Consider the following 20,725-nt stretch of genomic DNA (forward strand, 5'->3'; position numbering starts at 1 on the left):
GGGATCAGATCTGGTGTTTTTCATAAACGGTGAGGCTTGCTTGTCTCTTTCCCATCACATTTGGTAAGACCCACGGCCTTCTGTTATCACTGACTGACTGTTCTCTCTCGATTCTTATGATTTCTTCATAAAGCCCAGCTGAGAAAAACACAGATCTCAACTGGGCGGTGGTGGCACACACCTTTAATCCCAGCACTTGGGAGGCAGAAGCTGGAGGATCTCTTGTGAGTTCGAGGCCAGGCTGGTCTACAAAATGAGTTCCAGGACAGTCAAGGCTACACAGAGAAACCCTCTGTGTGTGGGTATGGGTGGGGGGTGGGGTAACGCAGTGGGGCAAAACTGGGTACATCTGAAAAGCTGTGCAGGAAGAAGACAGGAATGGCTTCTACTCCCCCAAGGGTACTCTCTTTAAGGGATGCAGGCAGTAAGGAACCCCCAATGAAATAGAGATTCTTCCACTGACTGCCTGAACACCTCCCATACAAAGATGGCTCCCTTGCAGGATGCTCCTGGGCAGTACTTTGTGTACAGTCCTGCCTGTGGCCCGAATGCCTGATCCTCTCAAGCAGGCATGCACTCCATTTATGCAGTTCTGGGATCAAACCCAGGGTTCAGTGCATGCAAGGCGAGCACACTGCCATCTGAGCTACAATGCCAGGCCTGTTGTCTTCTTAAAGGGACAGTGCATCCTTTCAGCATGTAAAAAAACCGAGACACGCATATACAGACAGAGAATCGACTGGGCCAAACTAAACTCCAGTATGTTTCTTTACCATCAAGAAAGGAACGAGGTTTCCTACGCAGGTCACAGTGTGACCTATCTGGGGATATGACACTTTGTTCTTGAATCAAAGGCACTGAATCAATAAGGACTGAGGTAGGTGGACAGACGGACGGACAGAGCACTCACAACACCAGATTTTGCCAGACAGTGCCAAATAGTGGTGGGTTCTTCTGCTGGCTTATACAGGAGGGCATCTACAGAGAGCTACACCAAGGGTAACGTAATTTCCTATCAGGCAAGTGGAAAATGGTCTCTAGGAATGTACAGGAGGAGCGAACAGGCCATAGTCACAGCACTCACAGGCATTTATTCTGATTCACACCTATCTCCCTGGACCCATGGGAAGAAGCAGCAGCTAGGCCAGACTCCATCACACCCTTCCCTACTGGAAGGTCCACAAATCTTGGCTTTACATTCAACCATGACCTTGGGAGCAAATGTCTATGGGAGTTGAGGTACTGGGGTGGGTAGTGGCTCACAGATGCCTTGTCAGCTTTTTTTTTTTTTTTTGGAATGAGCTCACAAGTGGACAGAAAGAGTGTACATTGGGGAGCTTGTGTAGGGTTTGGCTTCCTGCCTTTTGGGCTCACCTTGGGGACTTCCCAGTTCTGTGATGAATTCAGTACACCTCTAAGTAAGGCCCACTGTGCCGTCCTGGGATCACCTCACCCAGGGGAGTCAAGGCCTATTCTCTGGAACTTGCAGGGTGGGTGGGTGGGAGGGAACCTAAGTCACTCTGAGTGAACAATAGAGACTGTGAACGGTGAACATATGTGGCGATGCAGCAGATCCATACAAGCATTCCCCACAGCACTTATTTTAAGGCAAAAGGCGCTATTTTTACCCTCCACAGAAAGACTGCCAAGGAAATCCACACAGACAAACAAAGGCTGCAGCATCTCCTGCTACTCTGCTTCACACTTCCACGGAACAACTCACCATGCCACACTACCTGGTCCTTTGTCTCGGGGACAATGTTCACAAACAAGTGGCGGCGGGGCATTGAAATCTAAGAAAAGACAAAGTCAATTGGTGTTTTAAATGAAAACACCAATTCTCACCCTGTCCACCATGAACTGCCTACAATGTTTGATGCCAGATCAAGTGCCCCTGCTTACTGAGGCTCAGCAGGGGAAGGTCTAGGGCCTCCACCTCACCTCTGCCTACAGGACAGATCCTTCCATGGGAGAGATGCTCAAGTACCATGTGGGCAGACCATGATCAGGAAGGGACAGGAAGCTGCAAGGAGGGTCTTAAGGAGTGCTGTTAGTTTTGCAGAGTCGCACAAACCCCCACCTTCCCACAGGAGACAGAAAGCTCGGTCCAGGACTCATCGACCCAAGGAAAAGGAAGGGAAGAAGAGCGCGAAGGAAGTGTGACATCTGTGCATGATTTATGCTGTTCTGGAATCTTCTAGCTGGCCCAGGAGGTATGCCTGAGGGCACCTCACAGCCAGCCCCTGTTAGACCCTAGCCTTGCAATGCTGGCCTTTGACTGGATTCCCGCAGAGGCAAACAGCCCTGGTATGTATCATTTTATTTGCACTCAAAACATCCTTCCTGGAGCAAACCCAACTAACTGAGCACACTGTTCTCAGCTAAGGCCTTGGCGGTATCTGGGAATGTTTTGGGGAATCTTAACAGTTAGCTATAGCAAACCTCTTTCTCTGCTGTTAAAAAAAAAAAAAAAAAAAAAAAGCTCCTGGTGGCTCAGGAGCGGAACTGCGCCCCCTGGTGGAGCAGCTGGCAACAAGCACAGGCTCAGGGGCACTCCCTGGGGGCAGAGTGAGTGATTTCTCACCCCTGGCTCATTCAACAGCCAAGCTGCTCCTCAAGCCTAACAGCCTGAGGACAACAGGTGTGGCGATAAGAGAGTCCTGGGCCCCTCAAATGTGCTCAGTCTCTCTAGAAACTTAAGACAGGGTGTTGTTATCCTTTTCACAATGGCAGAACTTGCTCAGATACACGGCCTAGGGATGGAAGTGAGGGTAGGGACCCTGAACCTAGGAGATCTGGCTGTGTCTGTGCTCCAGGCTTAACAGGCCTCAGACTCCCATACATTTCACTCCATTTATTTTAACTGTGAGGACGAAGGGCCTTACACCACTAGGGAGGGGAGTGGGCCTGCAAATGATCTCAGAGGGGAGCCCGTACACAGGGGCCAGCTGAGGCTTGGCTTCTGTACCCTGAGTTCTAGAGAACTAGAAAGAGGGGTTCCCTGAACTGAGGGGTGAGGAGGTACACAAGTGCTCACAAGACTCATACTGTGTTATTTATTTAACCAAAGGAGGCCGTCCTTGTCTTTTAATAATACACAACGCAAAAACAGCGGCTGTAGTGAGTCGATGTAAAAGATTGCTTCAAAACAATCTGGCAGGGCAGGAAGAATTGTTACATGGAGTAGGCCCAGGGTATGTTTGAATGCTTCCAGAAACAAGCAAAATTGTCCATCTATGGGCTGGGGAGACTGCTCTGTTGGTGAAGCACCTGCCTTGTAAGGACGACCAATACCTGGATTCCCAGAAGAGCCAGGTGTGGTGGCATGCATGCCCTGGCAATCCCAGGACAACGGATTCCCGGGTCAGCCAGCCAACCAGCCTAGCCTGCTTGGTAAGTTTCAGGCCAATGAGAAACCTTATCTCAGGGGTGGGGGTGGGGGGTGGGGTGCCCAAGGGCGGTGTTTGAGGGATAAAACCTGAAAGGGTAAGTGTCCTCTTGGCTCAACAGATATTCATGAAGGAACAGGAACTTTCTCTCTCTCTCTCCTTCCCTCCCTCCCTCCCCACCCCACCCCTGCCTCTCTCAAATAAAATCACCCATCTGTGAAATGGGGACAGTGTCATTACTTGGGGCAACTGCTAGGAAGACCCTGGGAGCAGGTACAACTCTCTTCACACAGTGGAGCTCCTAATGGAGTGAGCCAAGTGCCCTGGTGGGCTATGTGCATGTCGCGCGGTTCAGGAAAGGGCTCACTGAGTGCCATCGTTCCTGCTGGGCATCTGGAAAGCTGGCTGAGCGCAGATCACCTTTCTGGACCAGCCCTCTCTCTGCAGTGTACACTCAGCCCCCTTCAGCAATGCCCTGGGGAGCAGTGCTCAGTGTCAAACAGCTATCCAGTGTCAAACAGCTGTCCAGACAGACCTTGGCTGCACAATATCCACGGGCCCCAGCAAGAAAGCCCCACCAGCTAACAGCCACACTGTCTACACACAGCTCGATGGAAAGGTAAAAACAGTTATTCTGGGCACATCTTACTGAAGAAATCTGGACAATGTTTATCTGCGAGCCACAGGGGTACACGTGTGCCACAAAGTCTACCATGTCCCAAACAGGGGTGAACATACATCCATTCACTGCCTCTGCTCTCACCATGGAGCATACCACCTAGGAGGCCACCACAACACAGCAATCCAAGGACATTCCTTACACAGAAGAACTTCTCAGTTCTCAGTTAAAAGATGAGACAAATTTCACGTCTTTTGGCTTTTGTCCAGTAGGAAAAAAATTAATTGCCACATACAATTGCCGATTCTCACCAAATGAAGCTATACACCGTATCAACTCATGGAAATCACAACTCAATCGTAGTGATTTAACTACATCGGCTGAGATACTACGGTGTTTTCTGTGGTGACAGCTTTACGGGGAATGTGAAGTTTTGTGAATTCATTCACATAGGTAGGACAAACGTCCGAAGTAAACAAAGACAGTCAATGGCTAGGGCTTGTTTGTGGGTCTGTCTGTCGCGGATTCTCAAAGCTAGGTTCTCAGAGCCTTCTCTGGCAAACCCCCCAAGGGTGGAGGACCCACAGGGGCCATTTGCAAGAGTCACTGGTCACTTGCCAGATGGCTCCATCACCCTGCACAAGGACGCTGCCCTCGGGTGACTCAATTCCTCAGCCCCTAACTGAAACCCAGTTCCTTTCACTGAAATAGCTTGTTCTAATTCCTGCGAGGGCGATGAAATTATAAATGCCTCACACAATTCCACAGATGTTTAAGCAGAGAGTAACTCAGAAGGCCAAATGACAAGGACAGAAGAGAGAGAGGGGGCAGAGGCCATCTTTATTTTACTGGATGTACCTGTTGGAGAGTAGGGGCATACTGTCATTTCCTGGGCTATTTCCGTCTAGGCAGCCCTCTGCCCTGTGCCTGTGAAGGTGTGAGAGGGCCTTTTTTTTTTCCTAATGTGAACAAGGCCAAGTATGAGCCTGTGCGTTCCATTCCCCTCCCCAATTCCCAGTTACTGTGAAAGACTGGGAGGGTAAGACTCCCTGGTAGTAGACAGATAAGAGGGGGGCTGTGAATCCCCAAGATAGCCAGCCTCTGACGGGCTCAAGAAGTTCAAGGCTGCAGCGGTCCATGCCCCACACAGGTGCAGACCAATCAATCAACCACCCTTTGTGTCTTCATCCTGACCAACCTTAAATTAGAGGAGGAAGTCTCTTTGGAGTCTTAAAACCCCTAGGTTCACAGGCGTGCGTGCGGGCACACACACACACACACACACACACACACACACACACACACACTTTGCGGGGGGGGGGGGGCGCGGGGCGCGGGCTTTTTCTGTGTGTCTGCTGCATGTGTGCTCCTCACCCCCAATAAACCCCCTTCTTCAGCTGCTGATTCTGGCTGCGCAGTGTTTGAGATTTCTCTGCTACCTGCTGTATTTCAGACTTTTCCTGCCTTTGAACTGGCAGAGAAAAGGAACCTGATCCAGACCCCTCCGCTGGATCACTTGGATACAATGCAAGCCTTCAGAGAGAAATGATTTTGCAATTGCAAGAACCTCTCAGAACACAGACCTCACTCAGTAAGGACGGTACAAAGGGTTTGTCCTCGAGAGGACATAAAACAGCTCGTGGAGACCCACGAGAGGATGGCATCGTGAACGTCGTCAGGCCTGTTTTAGATTCTGTCCGTGGAGCTCAGACCTGCGCTATAATTATGTTCTTTACACAAAAAGAATGTATTAATCTAACAACTGTATTTATGTCTAGGAAATAGGCACCCATGCATGCTAGTCAACATGGAGAGGTCAGAGAAGGAAACCCATGGGGAAACCCAAGTGCTCTGGTGGGCTATGTGCACTAAGTGTTCTCTCTGTCCTTCATGTGGGTTCCAGGGGATTACACTCAAGACTTTCAGACTTGATGGCAAGTGCCTTTTCCCACTGAACCATCTAATCACCCTCTTTTTAATTAAAGGTTTTATTGCATTTATTTACTGTATGGGGATGTGTATGCACCCTTGTGGAGGTCACAGAATAACTTGCCAGAGTCTGCTTTCCACTTCTACCACGTGGGTCCTAGGAATCGAACCCACCACCAGTCTCATTAGTGGGTCCCTCTACTTACAGGGCCGTCCTGCTGGCCCCAGGATCCTGTGATCCTCTTCTGAAGTAGAGCTGGGGAAATTAAACTTAGGCTTCCCCGTGGTCACAGGTTACTAACCACATGTTGATTTTTCCCTGCTCTATCTAGCCACTCCGATTTGTTCCTTTGTCAACCTCGGCTCCCCTGCCCAGAGAATGGGGAGGCAGGGACTCTGCCTAGGGCCACAGGAAGCATGACTAAGAATGATACCTTTCTGGTTTGGTTGCTTACCTCAAAGGTGGTTTTGTTCTTCTCTTTTTTTTCTTGGTGAAGTTTTACATTTTAACATTTCAGGTTTCCAAGGTTCTCCAGCCCACTGGTTTTACTACTTAATGAGCAGACTATTCTGAAATGATTATCTTCAGTGCACCTGCAGCTAACCAACATCACTTTGCAAAGAAATGCCCAAGAGAACTGCTGCTGGGTGAAGGAAAGCTTGCTTCTAGGAAATCCACTGCTCCCCCCACTGCCCCCATGGGCTCCCGTGTACAGAACCTAGGGTCAAGCGGCTGCTTCAGACTGGCAGAATCCCTGGGGAGGTCTTGGCAGGGAGGTTGAAGCCTTCTTCACCAGAACCCAAGGAAGCAGTTGAGGCCCACCCAATAAGGGCCTGTTTACCCTGTGATAATTCAGTGTGCTGCACTCCCTTGTGATCGGTGTGTTTCTGGATAGGTGACAGCATTCTAAATATTGCAAAGAATCCAAGGAAAAGTCAACATTGTCATGCCCTCACCTGGCTGCTTAGTCCCTTCCTCTCAAAGCAGGAGTACTTCTGGCTAAATAAAGCAGACTCCCGGGAGGGTTTGAACCTGTGGAGGTGGGTCTTGGAGTGAGCGTCAGTCTCTCATGCCACCTGAAGGGCCAGACTAACAGAGAAGAAAGACATCCCCCAAGGCTAGGGGGAGCGGGGAGAAATATCTGAACTTGCCCCAACCTCACACTTCAGCTTCCAGTAGCATGATGGAGGCAAGGCACAGTGGCCGCTCCTCTACTGAGTCACACCTGCACACGCTTCCCCAACTTCCACTCCACAGAGTAAGACTCTGTAGAAAGCAGAGCTGTACATATCAGGACAAGGACAAGTTCAGTGTTTATATATAACATAGGGGATGCCAGGCAGGCGATACAAGGTGTACATACTTTAATAGGAGAGGGAAAATGTGTGGAATCACACATGAAGTGATACCATCATGCATATGAAGCCAGGAAGGGTAGGTTGCAGAGAGATAGACTGGCAAGACAGACAGACAGGCAGTGTTGATGATGGCCTCTAGGCAGCATTTCTGCAGTGAAAAGATCTAGTTTAGATGTGGAGGAGAGCAACAGTTGCACATTAGACATGACATTGTGCTCCAGCCACAAGATGCTTGGGCATCACCTGAACCATCACATTTGGGAATCCTGAGCTGCAGTAAGAACTACTTCACCATGATTTCTAAATGTGGCCTAACAAAAGAGACTAGTGTAGCACTTGGCGTCCCTCGGTTAATGCCTTGAGGTGAACAGGACCCAGGACAGCTTAACTTACCTTTCCCTATCTGCTCCCACAGATTTCCTTGCTGCCTGTATAAAGAACCCACCAATGGCAAGGCCCTTCAATGTAGGGGCAGCCCCTCTCGATGGCACCCACACCTCCCTGAGAATACCTGCTCCAGGAGAAACTTGGTACCAGCTGGTCAGGCACTAAGAATTTTTTCTCATAGGAAAACTGTCTCCTATAAAATCCACAGCATTGCCCAGGCTAATCATGAGACCTCAGACAAACTACAGGATAACCCAGGGACCAAATAACTATACTTAAAACCCAGATCGCCCAAACTCCATGCTCACAAAAGCAGCACACCACTGAAAAATGCTAACTGTAGGGAAACTGGATGAGAAATAAAATTACTCACTGTGCCATCCTCAGCCCTTTTATAATTTTCAAATCATTCAAATCTTGCCATCTAGCTCTGTGATAACTGTCAAGGTCTCATTAGGAAGTTAGTTGAAAGAAGGAGGCCCTGACTTGTCCCTATGATGGATCCAACATGAAGCACCAAGATGAGGGCGACCGTTTTGCCCTGACTCTGGACACCTGTGGCTGCCCTCACGGGTCAGCCCCTAAGGACTAGCTAGCTACCTGTCAGATACAAGTCCAGTGTGTATCCTATGAAACCATTTCCCAAGCGGGGCTTTTATCTGCCCATTTTACAGAGGGCCTGTCACTTCAGAAGCCCATCCTGTGGTGGCAAGCAGCATTAGACAGGCACCCACCACCCCATACAACTGGAAGGTCCTCACCTCAGCTGGCATGTCCAATAAGAAGAAGCTACAGGGAGAGGAAGATGCAAAACTGCAGGTGAATTTTGTTGCCAGGCAATAAGCCCTGCTGACCCCAACTCCAGAGGATTCTGGGAAGGGTTATGGTAGATCCAGAGTTCTGCTCCAGTGACCTTCCTCAACTGTGGAAGGCCACGACTCCTATGACCAGATGGAGTGTTTCTAGTTAGCACTCTAAAAGTCTTACATCAAGGAATGTACAAAGCTACTAACTTAAACCTAAGGAAAACATCAATTTACACATATAGGCCCATTCCCTTTCTCACAAAAGAGCAACCTACCTAGAAAGCAAGTGGGCAGAGTGGTGGAAGCCTGTAATCTCAGCTACTTGGGAGGCTGTAGCAGGAGAATAAGAAGTTCAAGTCCTGCTCAAATATAAGGATGGGTCAAATACGAGGTAACTCAGTGGTAGTGTTTGCCTAGCATGTACGTCAGCGAGAGGCCCTGGGGTCGACTGCCAGTATTAGATCAGTGGACAACGAAATGAGAATGTTTTTCCTCCCCAAAGAGACAGGCTGCAGGCTGCAGGCTGCAATGGAGTAAGAAACACAGCAATCAGCATGTACCTGGAAGAGTGTTACCTGGGACAGACCCGTATGAGCTCTTGACTACTGCCCGGCCAACACATTACCCGGCCAACCTCCTCAGCATTTAAGCCTCAGGTTTTGTGGATTCCTGCATGTGACCTTGTGCAACTAACTCAGTTACACCTATAATCCTTTGTCTCTTGGGTGTGCAGCTGGGAGATAAACTCGAGGAATGTACCAATATGCAGGAAGGGCCTGAGGCAGCGCAGGTGCCCTCCCTGAACACCATCATCCCTGGACAGCCTGAAGGCTGGTCACCCTTACCCGATCTCCCCCTTACCAAGGCAACACCCACCCCTCCTCCCCAGGGCAGTCCTCAGTGGCCACCAGCCCCTTCTGCTGATTGCATTATCACTGCAAACCAACTTTGGCAGCAACTCCCAGGTCTGAAATTCTAACATCAGAGTCAGGGAATGTCTAGCCCACAAAGCATCCAGGACAACCAAAGTTCCCACTTACTGCCAATGTGAGATTCCCAAGGAGGGCACTGGTCACTGCCCAGTTCATAGAGGACCATCCTGTACCGTCTATCGACTCACTTCCCCTCCTTCCCCCAAAGAGGAAGCCAAACAGAATTCTACCAAAAATGTGAAATTACTTCCTTTTCTTCATAGCACCCCCCAGAGGAATTGAACCATGCTGACCTAAAAGGCCACCCTCTAACAATGTGTGAATGTTGTTTCATTCACTGAAACAAACATGGCATTAACTTAAGAGGCTAATGAGAAAATTTAGTAGGAGACATACAGACACATGCCATTTTCTCATTTTTTTTTTCCTGTCAAGTTTCACATTGCTCTAAAAAAAAAGGTGATTTCTTCGCTGAGCTCACTTTGTGCAGAGGTTATTCCCTCCACACTCAGTGTCCCAAGAGGGGGTCTCTAAGTCCTCTAGATAGTTTGTAGACACACAGGAGGCCGTGGTGTGAGGGAACAGCTGGGCTAGCGGTTCATGCATGGCACTAGAGGTCCACAGGTTTGGAACACCCTGGAGAAACGAGAAAACATACACCACACACTCTGTGTGCACTGCTGTCTGAGGAAGGGGCAGTCAGCAAGCAAAAAGTCAGCCACTTGTGTGGTTGGCTCCAGCCCAAGCGAACAGGAAATCAATCCAGCATGCCAAGACTCCAACTGTTGGAACAAGGTGCCGAGATGCAAGCAAGCAGAAAGCCAGCAGTAAAAAATCCCAAGACTCATAGGAAAATGGAGCAAAGGCCACAACAGCCAGCCAGAGCCCAAGAACAGACAAGTAGGCCAGGTTTCGAGAGGACGCGGCAAAAAGGGCGGCTCACTAGGGTGGCTGAGGAAAATAATGGCAAATAAAACCTCAAGCCAACAGACCAATCTTTAGAACCAGAGTCCAATAATCCTCTGTCCAAGAATGAAAGGATGGGCAGATTAACTCTACTTTGCAAATTACACAGACCACCCTATGAAACATATCTCCCAATTCCGAGTTTCCTATGCAGGAGGGTGGGTCAGTGCAGTCATCAGCCCCGGATGTGACAGACACAGCAGAGCCTGTGTAACTAGATCAGGTCAGGATGTGTTCCTTCCAAGGCACGAGGATACAATCCTATATGCCACAACCAGCCCCAATCCAGCTCCCACAAAAAAGCAGCAAAAGAAGGATGAGAAAGTACCAGATACCAATTTCTGAATGTTCCCAGCAAGTAGGGGAGAGGCCAACGCTATGGACCACTGACTACCAATGGAGGTGTGTTCCACCCCCAATCACCTGCAGGTTTCTTGAGAGGCACGGGAACAAGCCCCAGGCAACAGGGAACAGGCTCTGCACTGCTGCAAAAGCTAAACCAGAGGAAAGGTTGCTCTCTGAGACTCAGTATGCACCTGCCCCATGCAGCATATCGCGCTTCAGGACTAATTATCTTACAAGGCCCCAAATCATTAACAAAAACTGCTGATTACTGCTCTGGCAGTCATTATTTAAGTCATTACTTAAACTGATGGATGCAATAGATAGATAGAGCAGAATGGCAAACGTCTGAGAGTCTACCTTCAGAGAGCACACCGTTATGGAAGGACCATGGCCATAGTAGATCCAAAATGGGTTCACTGCAGCTTTCTTAAGTACACCATCATTGATGAATCAGTCTCAAGATTTTTTTTTTCCCTCATTGCAAAACTGCAGAGGCCACTGCTGTTTGTACAGATTTGCAAATTCATCTTACTACTGGCAATGCTCACTTAAGAAAATCTCAATATACCTGACTTCTTCTATGGGATCCACATTGCTTACCAACGAGCATTTCACACAAAATGGACAATATGAAAGACTCAGAAACCAACTGGCATGTGACAAACACTTTTTTACAATTCTGTGTGTGTTTATGCGTGTGTACTTGTGTGAGTGCAAGCAGGCATGAGGATAACCCAGGGTGTTGATCCTTGCTCTCCCTCCTTGTTTGAGGTCGTTTGCTGCTGCACACACTACCCTAGCCAGGTGGACTGTGACTTTCCTGGGATTCTCTCACCTCTGCCTCTCATCCCACTGTAGGATCAGAGATTAGAGACACACTATTTCTTATGGGTTTCAGGTATTCAAACTCAGGTCCTCACTTTTACTTGGGTGGCTGGTGAGCCCAGCAAACACTTTTGATGAAGCAAAGCCAACAACCTGGACTCATATAGGGATTTAGACACAAAATGAAGGCTTGATAGATTTCATCAAAAACGTTCTTAGATAATACAAGTTGGCTGGGACCAGATATGTAAAACGGCCTGTGTTCAGACTTGCCGCTGGGTGCAAGGGTCCACATGTGATGGTGTGTGAGTGGTCCAGGACAAAAGACTCATTCACTATGATGGCCAGGGCTGAGCTGGATGCTGTGTGATACCATCTCATTGGGCCTCAATGACAGGAGGTTCTGCTCTTTACAGTCCAGATGTGGACAGACTCCTGGCCCCATCCCCAAACTAATGAGGGACTGAGACCCTGACGAACTTTCTAAGCACCATGAGTACCAAAGGCTCTCCCGGCTTGAGCACTGCAGATGTGCTGGGCTGGGCAATTCCTTGAGGTAGAGGCTGTTCTACGTTCTGTGCTCTGTTTGTTAGCATTCCTGACCCCAGATGCCAGTAGCAGCCCCAACTCGGCATATGCTGATACCATAAACCAGGTGTGGTGATGTGCACCTGTAGCTCTTATACTTGAGGATGTAAAAAAACAGGTGGATCAGAAGTTCAAGGCCATCCTAGTTCAAAGTGTACACATGTGCAAGAGAGACTTGGGGTGACAAAGGATCCCCTGCACAACCTGTTATAGGAATCTCGCTCTAGCAGTGTTAGGAAGGCCAAGAAGACTTGCTGGGAGCTATCCTTTACAGCAACCACTGCCCTTTCAACACCAGAGTAACTGTGGTTCAGGGTGCACTGGGAAACCAAAGCACGAAATTCTTTCTCATCCTTCAGTAATTGCCTGCTGTCCCTTTAAGAACCTTGCAGGCTACTTCCTGCTGCCTTAGTCTTTCCACCAGGTATGACACATCACCCTGAGGCTGTTCTTCCTCAACAGTTGCTGATTCAACAAGATACAGAGATCTAAGTAGGGGAGATGTCCTAGCGCAGCTAGTTAGCCAAACAGGACTAGCCTATGTCTGGGAATGACATGCTTGCTGCCTTGAAGCGGAGTCTACCTGGCCTTTCCTTCAACACCTGGATGTTGTTACCAGCCTAATCCTGACTTGCTTTCTGACACATCTGCAGAGACCTGTCTACCCATGAGCGCCATGGTCGGCAGCTGTCTGCAGAATCAGGAAACGGTCTGACTTTGACAGCCACCAAATGCAGAGCCCAGGAAACTAAAAGTGAGAACCTGGACCCACCACTCTCTCACTCGAAGTGGACTCTCAAGTGCAGAAGGTTAGACCACCAGACTTCTACATGAAACCAAGAAGTGGCTAAGGATCTCAGGTAGACCCACCGTGAACTGAACTTCAAACATGTAAAGGCGTGGTGGACCACAAAATGTGAACGGGCCCGAGAGATGGCTCAGCAGTTACGAGTGTGTACAGCTCTCCCAGAGGACCCAAGTTTGGTTCCCAGCTCCCACACGGGGTGGTTCATAACCACCTGTTACTCTGGCTCAAATGGGATCCAATGGCTCTGTGGGCACCTGTACTCGAGTGCCTATACTCACAAGTATGCACAGTTAAAAGACAAAGTAAAGCTTTAAAAGAAAACCACAAAAACTATTTTAAGACAGTGAGAATGCAAAACAGAGGAATGTTTTAACACAAGCATCCAACATAAGCCTTGAAGGTGGAATCAGTCAGGAATTCTTACATTTCTAGTACAGGAAGATAGGAATGTCTTCTGAAACACAAGTTCAGAGAGTTAGGATCCAAGGAAGATGAGCAGAGAATAGGGGGGCCCAAGCTCTGCCCCCCCTTTTATCTGCTTTCCTTCCCTTTTTATTTCCCGATGAGGAATGACTGAGCATGAGGCCCTCATCATGCTGGACCCTTTGGCCTTGGACTTGTCAGCCTTCGGAATTACAGGCCAGTGAATTTCTGTTCGTATGTAAGTTATAAGCCTACGCCATTCAATCATAGCAGCAGACGGCAGATGATGGCACCGTCAGAAAAATCTCAACAAACCGATTTCTAACAGAGACTGAAGTTTGGTGGGTACTGCTCAGGAGAATGCAAACACAGCCAATCAGGCCATAAAACAGCCTCCTGGAATGAGAAAAACGCCTTCCAACAGTACTACAAATGCAGCAGAATCACTAATACAACCGCAGGAGCGCTAGCAAGGAGATGGGAGGCTACGAACAGAAACTCCTGTTTGGCGGCAAGAATGTAAAGTGGCAGAAGAATCCTCTAGAGCTGGACACTTGTGCCTCAATGCCAATGCCACAGAACGGAAATACAGATGGTAATACAGCCACAGAAATGCCATTAAAACGACCAGTGAACAGTCTTTTTTTTGGGGGGGGGGGGTCTTTTTGATACAGGGTTTCTCTGTAGACCAGGCTGACCTCGAACTCCAGAGATCCACCTGCCTCTGCCTCCTGAGTGCTGCGACTAAAGATGTGCACCATTCCACTGCCAGGCAAACATTCTATTTTCATTAAAAGAAAATACAAGATGCCTGACCAAACAAACAGTCCGCATCCACCCATCTCCCTTTCTGTTCCCACATTCCAGAGCCCCATAAACCAGTCAACCTTGTGAATAGGGACACAACCCACCAACTCTGGGCACCTTGTATCTTCCCCGGACCAGAACCTGCCTCAAGCAGGTATATTTTGGGCACTCGGCATACTGCCTCCACTCAGGTGGGGCAAGCACCAAATCATCCCTGACAGTGCAGAAAGGGCAGCTAACCAGGGTTCCCTCACTAGATTCCCTCACTCAGCTCAGGAGGTCCCACACATCCCCTACAGCTTGACCTAAAACATAGGCCAATGCTGCTTTGTGGTCTTGGAAGCCTCAGATTCTTCCAAGAACCTTTGTGAGTCCCTCACTCTGCCATGTCAGCTCCTAGGATCTGAGAGGCAGGCAGAGCCTGCTCCCACAGCACAGCTCACTGAGCAATGGTGCGGTACACACACATCTGACCCCAATGCCAGTCAGGGTAGTGTGGCTTTGGGGGTGGCCATGGGGGAAGAGGGTTGAGACAGTTAATGCCCACGCAGGCAAAAAAGAGGCAGCTCTGTTCCCAGCAACGCCTGTGACCCTCCAGATTTCTTCCCCTGAAGAGTGTGAACTTGCAAAATGCTGTTTCCTCCCCAGACCTCTCTCTTGGCCTTCCCAGTCTAAATGGTCTGTTCTGCCAAGAATCGTCTGTCCAGTTACTTCCTGCTAGCCTACTAATTACAACAACGAGAAATATCCCCACAGTGATGTCATGCAAACTTTCACTTCCTGTAGTGAATGAATGAAAAGGTTGGGCCAACGGCCATGCCCAGAATGCATCATGCCTCCATTTTGGAAGGAAACCAAAATGACGGTTAGCATACGCCATGAAAGCCCTGTTTACAGAGGGATTCTGAAGGTTTTCTAAGTCACACAGAAAATAAGGTGTGCGGGATTGGGTAACGGCTCATTGGGTGAAGTGTTTGCAGTACAAGCCTGAGGACCTCAGTGTGAATCTTCAGTACTCGGCAAAGGTGTGTGTGTGTGTGTGTGTGTGTGTGTGTGTGTGTGTGTGTGTGTGTAAAACCACAGTACTGGATCACTGGAGGATGCTCTCTGACAGCCTAGCTCCATGTTCAGTGAGACCCTGTCTCAAGGGAATAAAGTGGAGAGTGATAGAGTAAGACACTCAATATCCTCTGGACAATGTGTGTGTCACAACCCCTTGAGGTGGCTGAACGACCTTTTCAGAGGGGTTGCCTATCAGATATTTATATTAAGATTCATTACAGTAGCAAAATTACAGTCACGAAGTAGCGAGGAAAACGATTTTCTGGTTGGGAGTCACAACAACAAGAGGAACTGTCTTAAAGGGTCACAGGATTAGGAAGGTGGAGAACCAGGGGCCTACTGTGCCACTTCCATAAGCAGGAATACAACACATGTACCCAAAAGGTAGAGTGACAGAGCTAATCATGTGGTCTCCATATGCATGTGCACTCATGTGCACCTACATATACATAGACACTTGCATGTATCAAAACACACACACACACACACACACACACACACACACACACACACACGGCACCATTATCAACAAAAAGCAGCTAGTTCAGGGAAAGAAAGACACTGATCACAAGGAGGCAGGCACAGAAGTACACACACACACACACACACACACACACACACACTTTAACACATGTAATGAGATGTGGGGGCTCCTGATATGTATGCGCTGAGGAGAGTTGAAGTCCCTTTGCCTGCAGGGCATGGAGGTGGCTAAGGCTGACAAGGACACACAAAAATGGGGTTTCTTTCTCTTACCCCTGTTCCTAGAGTAAGAGGAGGCGCGAGAGACAGGGAAGGAAGGACCAAGTACCAGGCTCCAAGCTGCCTGGGCGCCAACAATAGCTTCACTCAGCCCTCCGCCCCCACCTGGCAGCCAACACCAACCAGAGTTTAATCTTCTGAAGGGATCAAAGAATAAAGCTGTGCCCAATAACATGTTCTGGAAAGCTCTATGCTTGGGATTTTCAACAAAAAGGGCTTTCTCTGTGGCAGACAAACAGGAACTTGCCCAGAAGAATAGAAGAAACCCAGGTTAGCTGATAAAATTTACCTTGAAAAGGCTGTGATGGAGCTGGAAACTGGGTACCACAGATTCACCCATCTCTCGCCTCATGCACTTAGTCCAAAGAGGGCTACCACTTGTGATAGCAGTGTTCCTGGCCAAAGGGGATTGAGAACCAAGCCTGACTCTGGAGACAGGCTTGAGCAGGGAAGGGACATCCGCTCTGCTGCCATTGATTCGCCAGCTCAATTTGAAAGCCGTGATGTGAACTTGTCATCACAATGCCTCCAGAAACAAGGACAGGCCTCCCAAGGAGGTGCCACAGGCCTGGATACCAAGACTGACATCAGAGGGAGCATCTGGGAAATGCTTCCCACGGGGCCACCTGTTTCTGATACGCCTGAGAAGACCGGCTTTAAAAAAAATGTATCCAGGACTCAGATCTTGGTACCATTTATCTTTTTTCATAATTTTCATTTAAGATTTTTGTTTTATGTGTGTGAGCATCTTGCCAGAATGTTTATATGTGCACCATGTACATGTCTGGTGCCAGAGGAGGCCAGAAGAGGGCATTGGATGCCCTGAACTAGTTACTTAGCCACCATGTGAGTGCTGGAAACCAAATCCAATCCTCTCTGGTAGTGCTTTTCGCCACACCAGCTGGTGGTATTACCAATCATCATATGTATTCTTTTCAAGTGAACTCCGTTGACCGGTCTACTCAAGGCCAACCCAATTCTAAGAGCTACTGGCCCTGTCACCACCCCAAGATTCTCCTAACTTCTGCAGCTTTTAAAACCCAAAACACACCTCCAACCTCTGAGTTCGGGAACATGCCTCTCTGAGTTGATGGGAGGTCACCGGCAGGCCAGGCTATGAGGTAACTGAGCGGCGAAGGCGAGCAGAGCCCACACTGGATGTTGCAAAGATGGACGCATTCACGAGGAGCTTTAGTTACCTACGGCTGTCCTGGCTCTCCCCTGAATCTTAATCTGAGCCTCATCAATGGAAATGTTTCTTTCCACCTGTTTTTCAATGATGGAAAGAATGAATCTTATATAAAAGAGGGGGTTGGGGGGGAAGACAGCACCCGCTAGGCACCTGCCTTCAATGGCAGCCCTTTCAAACTTCCCTGGGATTTCAGGAGCCAGTCTGGTGTCACTTGGCTCTGGGGGCAGGTCCTTGGTTCATCTGACCACCTGGCGTGCAGTGAACAGAACCAGTGATTAACACTGGTTTCTCAGCCTGTCACTTTAGTAACCAGGCATTCTCTCAGATGAAACAGTGAGACCAACATAGAAACCACATGGTCTTCTTTGAGGAAAACCACTGCCACCAGGAGGCACCAGTGAAGGGGTGCTTACACCCTTTCCTGTTAATTTCAAATGTTTCAGGTAGAATTTTAAACCCCGAGCTGGCACTCCATGTCTATTACTGGCCACCATGCTAAATGGTTCGAAAGCTGTCTGTACCTCAGCACTTGCCGTGATCCTGTCAAATAAAATCTTCCCCCGAGTTAACACTGCTGAGTACTTATGCATCTAATATCACAGCCTTCTGCAAAGTGCACAAATCACTTTAACAGAGTGTAAATTCAACTACCATGACGGCATTTTACACTCTGCTTAACTTCACTACAGGGCAGGTAAATCAGGCTTCCCCAAGTCTACTTAAGGAAACAGAAGTCAAAACTTCTAAAGAAATATACCAATTTCCGTGGATTAGGGAGCAAACACATGCTCACCACCCTCTGCCAAGAGTCTACTCTCTTACCAAGCACAGAGCAGTCCAGCAGGACCAGGATAGTGTGGGGAGAGACTGGGTCTTCACAGAACACCTCTCCTCTCTATATACAACTGGGTACTGTCCTCTTTACTATAGAATGGTGGCTAGCAATCCATCATGGGGGCCTGGAGACGTCACAGCATCCCATCACCTAGGGCTGACATCTGGGCTGTCTTGAAAAACAATCCCCTCTGGCTTTTTCTAAAGTGACCCCAATGCCCTAAAACCAAAAGGTCCCAAGATGCACAGAAGCACTATAAAAAGGGAGAAGAAGGCAGAAGAAGACATTCATGCCCACAGCAGCTGAAGTCATAAATTATTTACAGAATGAGGGAATGTTAGCCATGGCCCATCTGGAAGGGCCTGATGTGGGTCTCAAGCTGTGGCCCAAAGGTCGACAGCAGGGGCTCCAGTCTCAGAAGCCAAGAACCTCTGAATTCACCACTAACTACTACGGCTTGCTGTGTCCACAGCAGGTGATCCCATGTGTGTTGCACCTATTAGCAAGGAACACTCAACACAGCCTCCTCCATCCCAGTCCAGATGCAGCGTGACAGGACAGATAACTGCACATCTTCTTACTTGCCGGCCAACGAGTTAAGTAAGACATGACATAAAGACACAAGATAATAACATAGCCCACCCAAAGAAAGCACTGGTCAAATCCGAAGCAATCTGAAAGCGGAACACCTAGGTATAACACTTAACTAGACGTAGTTAAAGGAAAACATGAAAACCAGACAAAACAGCACAGCAATATCTGTCCACTTAGCAATCACCCTAACTACAGATCAGACAGGCATGGTCAATGTTGAGACTGCTGTACTGAGAGAGGCTGAGGGTCAGCAGGATGTCCTGTAAAATTGAGGCACAGCCTCGGAGCTTTACAGTTAAGAAAATAGTGGGACATCTTCTTTACTGTGTGATCCAAGTTAACCTCTCCGACCTCTCCGGTAACCAGACCATGTGGACCATACAGCTTACGAGGTGGACCAAGGACAGGGCTTGCCCATGCTGCAGCTGGGCTGACTGTCTTCCTCCCCTGGGAAGCAAGCAGGACTGTAAACCAACACCTTCTCCCCATTAGAACTCGGACATGGATGAACACACACACACACACACACACACACACACACACACACACACACACACACACACACACACACACTGCGGCACAGGTGAGGCAGCACTTGGGAGGACAGAGGTAGGCAGGATCTCTGAGTTCAAGGCCAACCTGGTCTACAAAGGGAGTTCCCAGTAGCACCCTGTGAAGAACTTCCTTCTTCTGTAACTAATTTTGATTTTACAATATAATAGAGCCTTATTAAAAAATTAATAAAATACCCTTTGCCTCTGGTAGCATTTTCGGTTTATTCTGACCATCTCCTGTGATTAGCCGATGGTGGCTGCTCAAGTCACATTTGCATACTGCCTCCCCATCATGCGCCCCACCCAAGTGATTAGAACTCTGCTGCAATATTTAGCTCAGAGGTCAGCGAATCAGGGGAGGTCTGCTTGGGGCCAGACTGAGCGGCTATGACTGTCAGGAGGTCCAGGGGATCCCGATTACAGCATCTTGGCTGTTCATCCTCGGCGCCCATAGGTCTAAATAATGCAGGCCTAATGTTTTACCTATAAGCCCAACTCCACCTATAAGGCAGTCGGAGCAGCACATGTCCTCAGCATGCTTGTACAAAGCTGGGCAAGAGCTGGGCCTCGTTGCTCAGAAGACCTCTCTGGATTTCACATCTGGATGCAAACAAGGAGTAGGCCTTGTGCTGGAGAAGAGTACTGAGGACATCTGAAGGCCACCCCACAGCCCCACCATGAAGAACTTGTCCATGGCTGCTGGCCGAGCACTGGCTAGGGTCATGCCGTGCACACCAACCAACCTGTCCTTCAGGAACATGAGTTGCCCAGACTCAGTTTCCTCATCTGTACGAGGAAACAATGCCATGTTACTATGGCTACCAAGGCTATGCAATCCAAACTGTGACTAACTGGGATAAAAGATGATGACGGATATGCTCTGAACAGAATCCAGGGCCCACTGGCTGCACTTACTCTCCACAGCTTGAAAACACGAGCCAGGCCACAGCTCCGAAGCTACCTCCAGCAACATAGGAGTGATGTGACTGGGAGACTGGCCCAGTCATCTTTCTATTTTGGGCCCACAGCAGCCACAGAAAGGTGACTGATGGAATGAGTAAGTGTGTGACTCATCAGGAGGTAATCTAGAGGCCACCCTTGCTTGTCTCAGAGGGGCCATCTTCTAAGTAGAGCCCCTATATCCAGTAGTCACCCAATAACAGTCCTCCTGTCTGGGAAGGGAAGACATTGAGAGGTGGTACTCTGGAAATTCCTTCCCCACTCCCACACCTTCAGTCCCAAAGGCCCTCGATGGCTGCCTCCATTCAGCAGGGAGTTTTCTAGCCAGGCTCTCAGACGCACCTCCAATACTTGTCCCACCCATCCTTTGTTCTCTGGCCCCAGGCACGCACGCACGCACGCGTGCGTGCGTGCGTGTGTGCGTGTGTGTGTGTGTGTGTGTGTGTGTGTACACAGTAGATTGGGCAGGTCAGACCCACTCAGGATGCTGTAGTCATCCTCCGGGCCCCGCCCACACTTCCTTCCTTCACTTCGGCCTCCTTGATCCTTGTTAATCTTTTCCACCAAGGTATCTTGTATCTTA

At 48.9% G+C, this 20,725-nt stretch overlaps 1 protein-coding gene across 7 annotated transcripts in view; it reads right to left on the reverse strand.

The window, feature by feature from the left end:
• Ctbp2 (C-terminal binding protein 2) overlaps nucleotides 1-20,725 on the reverse strand; it is a 140,455-nt gene that overhangs the window by 55,035 nt on the left and 64,695 nt on the right. The gene's annotated exons all lie outside the window — the stretch shown is intronic.

Source organism: Onychomys torridus, chromosome 1, assembly GCF_903995425.1.
Source record: "Onychomys torridus chromosome 1, mOncTor1.1, whole genome shotgun sequence".
Classification (NCBI taxonomy): Eukaryota; Metazoa; Chordata; class Mammalia; order Rodentia; family Cricetidae; genus Onychomys; species Onychomys torridus.